Source organism: Polyodon spathula, chromosome 3, assembly GCF_017654505.1.
Source record: "Polyodon spathula isolate WHYD16114869_AA chromosome 3, ASM1765450v1, whole genome shotgun sequence".
In the NCBI taxonomy this organism is placed as follows: domain Eukaryota; kingdom Metazoa; phylum Chordata; class Actinopteri; order Acipenseriformes; family Polyodontidae; genus Polyodon; species Polyodon spathula.
The window spans coordinates 15,226,096-15,238,258 of NC_054536.1; positions in this window are offsets into that span (position 1 = coordinate 15,226,096).

Here is a 12,163-nt window from a genome sequence, read left to right on the forward strand (position 1 = left end):
AGGCAGGACTACACCCTGGATGGGACACCATTCCTTTGCAGGGCACCACACAAACACACACTGAGGGCAATTTAGAGTGACCAATCAACCTGACCAGCATGTCTTTGGACTGTGGGAGGAAACTGGAGTACCTGGTGAGAACATGTAAACTCATGCAAACATGGGGAGAACATACAAACTCTACAGATGCTGTAGGCCAGATTTGAATGCAGGACCCTGGTGCTGTTAGGCAGCAGCGCTAACCACTATGCCGCCATGCCGCCTGTATATACCCTGTGCCTATAGAAAGTCTACACCTCGAACTTTCACATTTTGTGTCAGTGCCTCAGGTTTTCATTCATTTAAATGAGGATTTATTTTCCACTTACCTACACATCATACTCCACACTGTTAAGGGGAAAAAGGGTTTTATTGTGAAAACAAAAATGATATATTAAAAATACAATACTGAAAGATAATAATTGGATAAGTCTCCAATTACAGCTGTGAATTACAGCAATTACAGCTGTGAATCTGTTGGGATAGGTCTCTACCAACTTTGCACACATAGATTTGGCAACATTTGACAATCCTGATTTACAAAACTGTTCAAGCTTGGGGAGTGTTGATGAACAGCAATCTTCGTCATGCCACAAATTTTCGATTGGATTTAGGTCAGGGCTCTGACTGGGCCACTCAAGGACATTTACCTTTTTGTTCCTTAGCCACTCCAGTGTAGCTTTAGCTGTGTGCTTTGGGTCATTGTCACGCTGAAAGGTGAACTTCCGTCCCACTTCCATCTTTCTTGCAGAGTGCAGCAGGTTTTCCTCAAGGACTTCTCTGTACTTTGCTCCATTCATTTTCCCTTCTATCCTGACAAGTGCCCCAGTCTTTGCCAATGAGAAACATCCCCTTAACATGATGCTGCCACCACCATGCTTCACAGTAGGGATGGTGTTCACTGGGTGATGTGCTGTGTTAGGTTTGCGCCAAGAATAATGCTTTGCATTTAGGCCAAAAAGTTTCATTTTAGTTTTGTCAGACCACAAAACTTTTTGCCACATGGCTACAGAATCTCCTTATTTGTAAATCAATGGGTACATTTTAGCAGTCTTTTTAGTTTTTAAATTAATGTTAATCTTATTGCTTCAGTGAAACTGGTGCTAAATCACTTTTGTGATTCCATTAAGTAAAAGCGGTAACAAGAATTGAAACACCTCTCAAGTGGTATTTGAGAAAAACAGAGCTTAATAGCATTTGAAGATTGTAGCCAAATACTGTTCAGAGTGGTTGATAGTGGGTCATTTCTAAGCTAAACAAACCAGTTACAAAGAGGATTACATTGAAGCGATGCAGCTGGAAACATTCACATTGCAGTCTTTCAGGTTTGTAGTTTGACTTCAGTTTATACCAGCGCCAGGACATAACCCGGAATCGGGGAGGAGAAGAGATATTTCTTTTATTACAATCCCAAGAGGGTAGGTGGGTAGTTTAGGCATCCCCACAAAGTGTTAGATAGAGGAGTAGGCACAGGCTGAAGACCCAAGCTATACGGGTAGCGACAGTGGGGGAACGCTGCTGTGGCAGCAGCCTTTTGTTTGTAGTTTTATTATTGTGTTTTATTTTCTCTTTTTGCTTTCACATTTTGTTTGGACTATTATTTTGATGCACCTGTGTGTGTGTGGATTCTCCATTAGCCCCCCATTTACCATTGTTGTATTAGGGTGAGGTAGCAGTGCAGTGCCACCTTGTGGGGAAGTGAATAAAGTACACTCCTGCGGGGTGTTCAAATGTGAAACTTTGTGTTTGTGTTCCGTGAATTCCACCACACTCTCACAAGTACTCTTTGTGCTGTTTCGCTGATATATGCTATTGTGAATGGATGAAGACATCCATCCTTTACATCGATATCCATCTATACAGAACATGAATAATTCTAGCTTGTTAGTTTGTAATTGTACACTGTAAAGATATAGTTACTGTAAATGTCTGTCAAAATGTTACTGGTCAAATCTTTGGGACACTAAAGCAATCTTAGCATCAAATGTTAAAGTTCTGTATCAGGTGAATACATATGTAGCAAATACATTCAGAAAGGTAATCTGAGTAAAACAAAGTTTGCAAGGAGACCGTATGTTCCATATAAAATGCTAATCCACAAATTAGTGCAATGTTCAAGGTTCAGGACCTGAATATCAGGTAAGCATGTCTTTGAATGTTAAAATAACCTAGATACATACAAATGAGGGCTAGAAGGCAAGCTGTAAACCTGTACATCTGGCATAATAAGCTGTTGAGGGGTTAATATGGGCATGATGATCCTTCAGTGAGTTGTTGTTTTATTGTTAAGTGAATATATTGACATGTATTATTTAAAATGCAGTAAAAGTTTACTTCCTTTATCGTCAGATTAAATGTATGTTTCATGTAGATCCCTTCTGCCCTGTGTTGAAGCTTTCTCTCTGTATAAGAGCAAAATATATTACTGTGGATAAGTGATGCAATGTAGGCTTTATTTTGGTGCTGGTGATAGTGTTATTGCATGCTTAAATGTTTAATTCAACCTTGTAAGCAATACAGAGATAAAACAATTAAGAAACGTCAAGTAGACAAAGGTTTCAATGAAGCCTTTAGTAGCAATGTCTTCTTATCAGTGTCTTGTAAGTAATTTAATTAGAAATAGTAAATCATCAATTTAACAAGTATATAATTTTACTCAGTAATAAAATATAACTTCCAAGTAAAAAATTATATATTATATAAATTATATTTACTAATTTTTTTTGTAATTAATATCTCGGAAAGACAGAGAAAGGAGGTTTAATCAGTTGCTTTATATCACGGCAGATTTAAATACTGACACTAAGGTAATTAGAATGTGTGCACATTCTCTTTAGTGCAATTCAGTCTTTAAAGATATCTAAAATGCCAGAGAGAGCATGCTATTTAGTGATTAACCCTACTGTTGAATTTAGTCAATATACTGGACAGCTGTTCATACAGAGTTGTTGTTGGTAGTAAGGTGTTATTTTCTTCATGTTAATCATCTAATTGTATATTTCTCCTTTTGAAAAAAAAAAATATTATTGATTTTTTTTTTTTGTGTTGATACTTAGATCTGTCAACATTTAGATGAATTGAATAGACCCCATGGTTTTCTTTAGTTCTACAGAGTTGTTCTACATTAGAGCCAACCATTTTATTTGTCAGTGAAGGCTCTGGAAACTTCTGGGACAAACAAGTTCAGTCATGCAAGATTCACTGCACTGCAACAACCATGTCTGTGGATGTATTCTGGTGGGAGCAATCGTGAAACTTTACTACGCTATATATATATATATATATATATATATATATATATATATATATATATATATATATATATATATATATATATATATATACACTGATGGGACTTATACATCGGTTTTTCCGATATGTGTGCAGGGCTCAGTCCTTGTATGGCCTTATCAAAACATATGCGAACAAGATTAATGGAACATACTTTACATGTCAAAAGTTCATTGAAATAATACGAAACATATGAATGTTTGTTTATGTACCAGTATTTCTTGTTTGTTTGTCCATAGAAAGCAAAATAGTTTCCGAGTCTAATATGCTCCACAATTTGAAAGTAATAACGCACTGATTGATTTCAGGATATTTTTTTGGCACAGTCTTAGTTGAGGGCTACAGCTTTCAGTGTATTTAGATATTATGGACTAAATCTGGTCTCCTGGGGCTGTTTGAATGCACATTCTAAATCCCCAAGTGCGGCGAGCAGTATTTGACAAGAAGCAGCACTGCCTTTGCTTCTTAATACCTGTTTGTGAACCGAAATAAAAAGAAGCATGCTGGATAGTATTAACACAGTGGTCTGTAGTTTTGAGTGGATTTACTTTTCGAGACCTGTTAAGATGTCTGCACTTTTGAAATAATTAAGAATGAACTATTATTAAGTAAACATATTTTTGAGAACAGCTAATCTGTGCAAATCTTACAATGAATGACATTGTTTGAATATTAAAAAAACAAGCAGATGTGTAACAATCATCAATTTCTAATTTAAATGTTAATATCTTCATAGATCTTAGAAAAAAGTTTCTAGAAAATGAGATAATATATTATATATATATTATATCTTATATAATATATTAATATATATATATATATATATATATATATATAATGATATATATATATATATATATATATATATATATATATATATATATATATATATATATATATATATATATATATATATATATATATATATATATATATATACTGGGCATGATTTTAATTCTGAAGAGGAGGTCTGTTAACAAACCTTTTGCTTGTGTGGCCACACATTTTATTTTAGGTGGTACTCACATTGCAAGCAATTAAAATGATCAAAGATAAAATCATCTGGTTTATTGAAGATCTGTGTTATGTAAAATGTTCAATAGGGAGATCTTAACAATGCACAATACACTGATGCTTTCTAAGCTGACAAGATAAGAGCTCCTCAAATTGATTCTCTGCAGTTAGGTTATCAGTTTAACAGCTGTGGCTAAGATAAAGAATTGAATGAATGGCTCACAGAGAAGAGGTCATAGTGTTGGAATGACAGATATAGGACTTTTTCTATTTTGCCTCCATATCTGAAGAAATAAACCCAAACAGGAAAGTTATTGTCCTTCATTAACAGGTTATATCCTAAAAAAAAAAAAATAGAAATATTGTATTGCCTGAGAGAGGTTAAATAGTGTCATTATTACCAATATAGTATGTGACAATACATAATTATAGATCATTGTTGTTTTATAACTAACCTAAATAGCCACTTCAACTAGATCATTCTCACATGTGTTTCTAGGAATGTTGAACCACTGGGGGTGGTCCACTTTTTGTCCATTTAGCCCGGGTTAAATATCTTACTACCAAGTTTTCAATACCTGGACCAGTTCATTAAGCACATCAGGGTGTACTATGGCAGAATGCAAATGCCAGGATGAAAATGTGGAAATGTTTTATCAAACCAGGTCAATAAATCTTAAAAGTGAACATAAAGAAATCCATTACAATGTCTGAAAACCCTTTCCAGTAGTATTTAAGACAAATATATGGATGGCCTTATTTCCAATCACCAGGGACTGAACAACTGTGGTTGCTAAGAGAGGTGACTTCATTGTTATACCAGTAAGCCTTTACCTAGTTTACTGACTGATATGAGCAACTGTATTAATAATGTACCTGTTTTACGGCAACCTTTTTTTTTTGGTATTGGGGCATCCAGTATTTACCAGTTACAAGCATGCATAAGTCACCATAGCATGTTAAAGTACACAAGAAAAACAGAAGCATTACAATTATTTACTATTTGGACATCAAATGGGGAAAACATTATGAACATAAAAGTGCAAAGGTACAACTTACAATTATTCCTTTATCAAATCCATTTAATAAAGGTGCTGAAGCCATAAACACATAAGTGAGACAGTATTACAAAGAGAATAAAGCTGTGACTGGCTTTAAGTCAAGAGAAAAACAATCTTGCATCCTACTGATGTGGCCACTGCACTTGATAGAGGACAACAGTGTGGATGAATGATTGAAATTGACAAGGGCATCTTTGTCTGTGTCAAGGTCAATGGCTGTGTCTTCTCCACTACCCTGTGATTCAACCAATGTTGAACACAGTAGAAAAGGCAAGTATTTAAAAATTGTCTGCATACATATTCAGATCATGTTGATTTTCTTTGATTAGTTTTACCTGACCTACTTTGGTACTTAACATATTTATACAGTATCAATAATAATAATAATAATAATAATAATAATAATAATAATAATAATAATATAATTGTTCCTTATTATTCTCTAGTTGACCAATATAAATCAAATCAAATCAATTTTTATTTATAAAGTGCCATTCACACCAAATCATCTCAAGGCGTTGTACAGAAACAACAATTCATAATCAAATACAATCCAAAAAACACAAACAATATACAGGAAAACAATGTTTAAAAAAACCGTAAAGGCACACTAGGATTGAAAGGACAATATATAGAAGTCTAGATTTAAAAGCTGTAACAGTCCCAGCCTCCCTAACAAAGGCAGGAAGGGCATTCCATACCTGTGGTGCTCTGTGTGAGAAAGCCGTTCCACCCGTTTTAATTCTACTCACCCTCTGGACAAAATAGTAGCTGACGACCTTTTAAAATGACAATTGTAAATATTACAACTAGGACAGTAACTTGATTTAACATAAGGGATTTAATACATGTTTAATACAATCGACAGAGATTCAAAACGTTTGCTTCACATACAAAGGCTGAAGAGTGCAATATTATGTAATATAATTTGAACACATTGTCGTCACTGCCTTCTTTCTTGCTTCTAGATAGGACATACAGTGCTAAACTAGGAACAGAGAGATTTCTTTGAAATTATTAGTTGTTTGATTTATTTTAGCAATTTGCTCTGCTCAGCATCTTGTTGATAATAAAGATGATGTATCTTACCAACCTGGTATGGGCACCACTGAATTTGAGACACCCAATAGATTATGGTGCAGCCCCTGCACAGTGAATTGTAGGGGACATAATGTTCTGAAAACTGCAGTGATACATAAGGGACTTCTCAGTCTGGTATCAGCCATCTCATTAGGCCATCTTTCATTAAGTTTGAGACAGGCTCTTCACTTACAGTACTTGAAGAAAAGTAAAGGAAAGAAGACAAATAGTTCTCCAGTTTATTTGAGTTAGTTTCTAGCAGAATAATATGTGAAATGTTGTTGTGAATGTTATTTTCTTCAAAATGGATCAGAATATATGACACTGCTAACATAAAAATAAGCACTAAACTATGCACTGGTATGTGCTAAGTGCAGAAAAGGAACATAACATGAAGCAATTGAAAATGCATTCCTTGTGTTTTGAATGTAGAACATTAGTTATGAGCTGGACATAGTTTTAAACATTGTTCTGTAGTTTCCAAAAATGTTCTCAGAATAATAGCACACAGTTTGGGAATAGGTTTGAGGCATGCTCAGGGCAACTATATTACAAAAAGGCACTTTTCTGGCCTGAGAGGCATAGCTTGGCTTAAGAATGTTCACTTCAGTCTGTTCAATATGTTATGAATCTGTAAAGATTAACAAGCAGTCATTCTAGGAGAGCAATCATGAAGAGTTTTGACACAAATTTACAAAGAATGTCTGAAGAGCTGAAACTTGAGCTCAGGCAGTCTCTTGTAAACTACAATAAAAAAAATAGGTCTTTTTTTTGGCTGCATGATATTTATGTTTGTACTTTACACAGACTAATATTTTTATCTAATAAACTGTTTGGGCTGTCTTTAGGCAATTCATATATAAGCATACATCATTTCACCAAATGACCATGACTATAAGGGAATTACATATAGAGCTATACGGATTCAGGATATGTATATCCTGCAAGATATGCATTCACCCTGCAGTCTTCTGTCTGTACCTTTACTGTTTACTGCACCTAATCTTACTTCCATGTGACTCAGTTTGAAACAAGAAGCTGGACTGTAAAGGAATCGAAGTCTAAGTTTTTAAAAGTATAGTACATGAAAGCAGAGGACTGGCATTATTGACTTGACATTACCTTGATAAAAAAAAGAAGAAAATGAATGCATTTCATAATAAATTAACAGGTAAACAACACAAAATCACCATAGTACTTACTTTCAATCTAGAAGAAATACAAAAAAAAAACAACAACAAGTTAAGATTTTCTTTTCTGTTTAGAAGACAAATTAAGTATTGTCACCAGAGTGCTGAACATTTTTTTTTCCATTAACAGTTTTCACATTCCAACTCCACACTGCTCATCAGAAGTAATGCAAGTGGGCTGAATGGTTCATGTTTTTGTTAACCATGTTGTCATCATTAGCTAATATTAATAGCCCTGCATTTTCTTCACAAAAGTTCAGATTGTATGTCTGTGTACAGGTGCTTTGTTTCAACACTGTACAAAACCACACAGCCCTGGGTTTAAACTTTAGATTCTGTAATGCATCAACATAACTACGATTTCCACATGATTTTAATAATAACATGCCTGGAATTTTCCTTGTCATTGTTAAAATCCTGACAACCTTTTACACTTATAATTTTAAAGTATGTTTCAAAGCTTTTTTTCAAAATGTCCGCGTTGTCAAACAGGTAACACAGCAATAACGATCCACTTTTTGTTATGTTGTTTTTTTTAATCGCTTATCCTGCTGTGATTTAGAGGAGAGATCTTCAATTCCAGTGCACTAGAGTGGTCATTTTGAAAAAAAAAAGCTTTGAAACAGACTTTACAGTTATAAGTGTAAAAAGTTGTCAGGATGTTAACAATGAAAAGGAAAATTCCAGGCACGTTATTTAAACAGTTGTAGCAACACGTGGGGCCATAGAACAGTATATTTTTTGGAACCCTGCTACTTAATCTTTAAGGACATGGCAGTTTTTAAAATGGTTATTTCGCGATCAAAAGATAAATGATCTCAGGAACTACATTTCAAACTATTGTGTCAAGATCACAAGATAAATTATTTTATTATCTAGACTATTTTTCTATCTTCTCAGTGAGTCACTGTACAATTTGATCCAGTACTTTAAACCTAAGTCTTTCATTGGGATCTATCAATCTATACAGTGGCACTGGAACATTTTTTATAATGAGGGTGCTGAAAGCCATTGAACAAAACTGTAACCCTTGTATATGATGGAAGCCATGCAAAACCAAAGGGTGCTGCCGCACCTCCAGCACCCCTAGTTCCAGTGCCTTTGAATATCATTAGCAAGTCAGTTTAAAGGGAACGTTTCTTTACGTTTCCCTAGAGAAAGGCCATTGTTTATTGATAAGTCATTACTTATTTATTATTTTTTTTAATTAGTTTTATTAATTCACGATTTTTCTCTGAAACAAGTGCCGTCAGCCATCCGCTTTATTGTTCTCTCTATAAGCCCCCCATGCTGCCATCTCAGAACATATAGCGTTGGAGGACCACACAATTCTGAATTGCATACGAGCAGGCTGCAGGCATCCGGCCAGCCACAGGAGTCGCTGGTGTTCGATGTGTGCCAAGGACTCCCCAGCCGACCTATTCTCTCCACGCCCGGGCAGCGCTTGGCCAATTGTGTAGCGCCCCCTGGAAACTCCCGTCCACGGTCGGCAATGGCACAGCTTGGATTCAAACTGGTGATCTCCAAGCTATAGGGCCACCCTGCACTCTGGACGGAGTGCCTTTACCGGATGTGCCACTTATTGATTATTTATGACAGAAAAGTTAACTGATGAAAACAAATTCATTAGAGGTAAATACTTCAATGTTGAAGAATCCCCCAAAGATATAGATGTCTATGTCTATTAAAATATGTTTTAATAATCACAAGTACTTACCAGAGGTGCCATCACAGATTAAAAAAAAAATTAAAAAATTGGGGGTCCCACTAGACTAATGTTGGACCAACAGACCTGTGCATAAAAACCCTTAATTTTGTATGTTGCAAACACAAAGGCAGCTCTTACTGCAAGTAACATTCTATAAAGAGGTCAATGTAAAGCACCTGACTTTATCCTGAGCTTCTATTACTACAGCTGAGGTATGACATACATGGTAGTATCACAAATCTGCATATCCTTCCACTGTAGTAACATGCCCATAAACATTAACCCTTTAACTATCACTTATCAAAGTAGGCAGCTGAATAGCTATATTAGCTTGTTGATAATTCATAGAACAAAACTTGGCAAGAAACACATTTTTTACCAAATAAAACAATTAAACCCTGGCATAGTTTTCTCAACCACCTGGCTGAGCAAACAGACAAAGGTTTAAAAGCACTCAGCAAGAACAGTGCACGTGCACGCACTTTATTGCTGTTCTGCTGCTGGTCAAGCACGACAGGATCTGTAAGAAGTTGTATAAAATTTTCCATACTGGGAATGCTCTTCATTTAAACTGTAATAATATCTGCAGGAACATATGTACTGATGTATATTTCTATCCAAATGAATTGCCTTAAAAACTGCATTTGTGCTGACTTAAAAAAATCGATTAACAGCCAGACTGACTTAATGAGCCTTTCTTTCTACTCCAGCAAATGATGTGTTGCACTATTTGAAAACAAAGTTTGTGTTGAAAGAGTCATATTTCTAACACTAAAACAGTAAGAAGAAACACACACAAGTAAATACTGCCCTCTCGTTCTTATGTCTTCCAGTGAATGCTACAATGTGTGCATGTATTTTACTTTCACTTTAACTTGGGATTGTCTTTTTCAAGTAATACAAAAACACAAACAGGATTATTTTACAACTCTACTGATAACCTATTTAATTTCCAAACAATTAAACACAGTAAACACAGTAAACCAGATATATATTTTTAATGTATAGCTAGAAAAATGTTTTAGCTTGTTTGCCAGATATCCATGATGTAATTAAGAAATAGAGATGGTTTAACAATGCTAATTACAACTTTAGCACTAGAAGGACCGGAGATATACTCATACCTAGAAGCCCCGCAGCAGTCTTTCTGATGGCTGTTGTTGAAAACACTGTAAATAGTATAACGAAAGGAGAAACAGTCGGATGTAATTATTTTTTTATTATTATTATTATTATGTATGCCACAAACATCCGAACAACCAAAGCATATTTATAAATTGTAACGCACGGGGGAAGGCAGCTGCAGGGCTGGCAAGTTACATAATCACATACGAACACATAGGCCTGATATACACCATGCAGGAACTGGCTCTTTTGTACAGCGGTATCTGCGCTATGCCTTAGTGTGAGAGGTCTCGGGTTCGCCCCCGCCCTCTGCCTGTGTGAGGATTGCCTCGGCCTGTGTAAGGCGCCTGCCTGCGGGAACTGAGATCGCTACAGTATATTGGGCTTATGTTTTTGTATGTGATTATGTCATTTACCAGCCCTGCTGCTGCTTTCCCCTGTGCACTCTATAATATACATTTATTTTACAAACCAAAACAAGAAAATGTAAATAAATAAACATCTGAACAGACATTGGTTTACAACATACGGTACATATTTATAAAACTGAAACAATAGCAATGCATTTTTTTACCTTTCAACAGCGATCGATTTATTATCTGATAATCAAAAGCAACTGAACAACGTAAATAAATAAACTTAGAAAATAAAACATTTTACAGATGCGCACAGCATAAGAAGTTATAAAAAAAAATTCTAATTTATTTTTCTTTTTTTTTGACAAAAGGGTATTCATTTACCTTGAGTCAGACTGTTCACAATCAACACAGATAATGCGCTAATCCACACCGCCTTTCTGCACAGGGAACAGCTGTCCAAAGTTTTATTTATTTCACTTGCCAGCCTGGCATTGGCGTCTCTTGTGGCTTTCAATGAGTTTGCCAGCTTCAGCTGAGGGTACACGCTTGGAAGTCTCCCTCTGTTTCAAATGCTTGCTATGCTAACTTCCTGTGATAACTGTAAATATATATTCTCTCTTTGGTAAATTCTTCTCCTTGCATTCTTTATAAAGTACCCAGGAGTTGATGGCTGCTAGGTCCAATACATTTTAAAACACCTGAACAGACCACCGTCGGGAGTCAGCTTTCATGGAATACTTCCGTGCCATCTGATCCAAAACATCAACTCCATATTTTGTTGTGTAGTAAAACTCCACGGTCTCTGGTATGTATTTTCACTAGTCCCGATGCTAATCGAAGCACAGCTGGCAAGCAGGCGCAAGCCTTCAAAAAGGCTGATTGAAAACAATAGACTGTCAGTCATTCACTCAGACACAGAGTAAAGACTAATCTGATTACAGCTAAACACACTGCGGACTGGTAAATAAAAATAATAAAGTAAAATACCGTTCTGTATAATCAAAATACAGTTGTTTTCTGTGTGGCCGTCAATGTGACTGCTTCCTTTTGTTGCCTTATAGCCTGGAATTAAAATGCATTAAAAAAAAAAAAAAAAAATATCTACACATCCTACCCCACAACTTCCAAGTGAAAAACTCCAGGACAAAGTTGTTGAAAGGCACAGATCAGGGGATGGGTGTAAGATAATATCAAAGTCCTTGACTATCCCTTGGAGCATGGTCAAGATGATCATTAAGAAGTGGAAGGTGTATGGCACCACCAAGACCCTGCCTAGATCAGGCCGTCCCTCTAAAC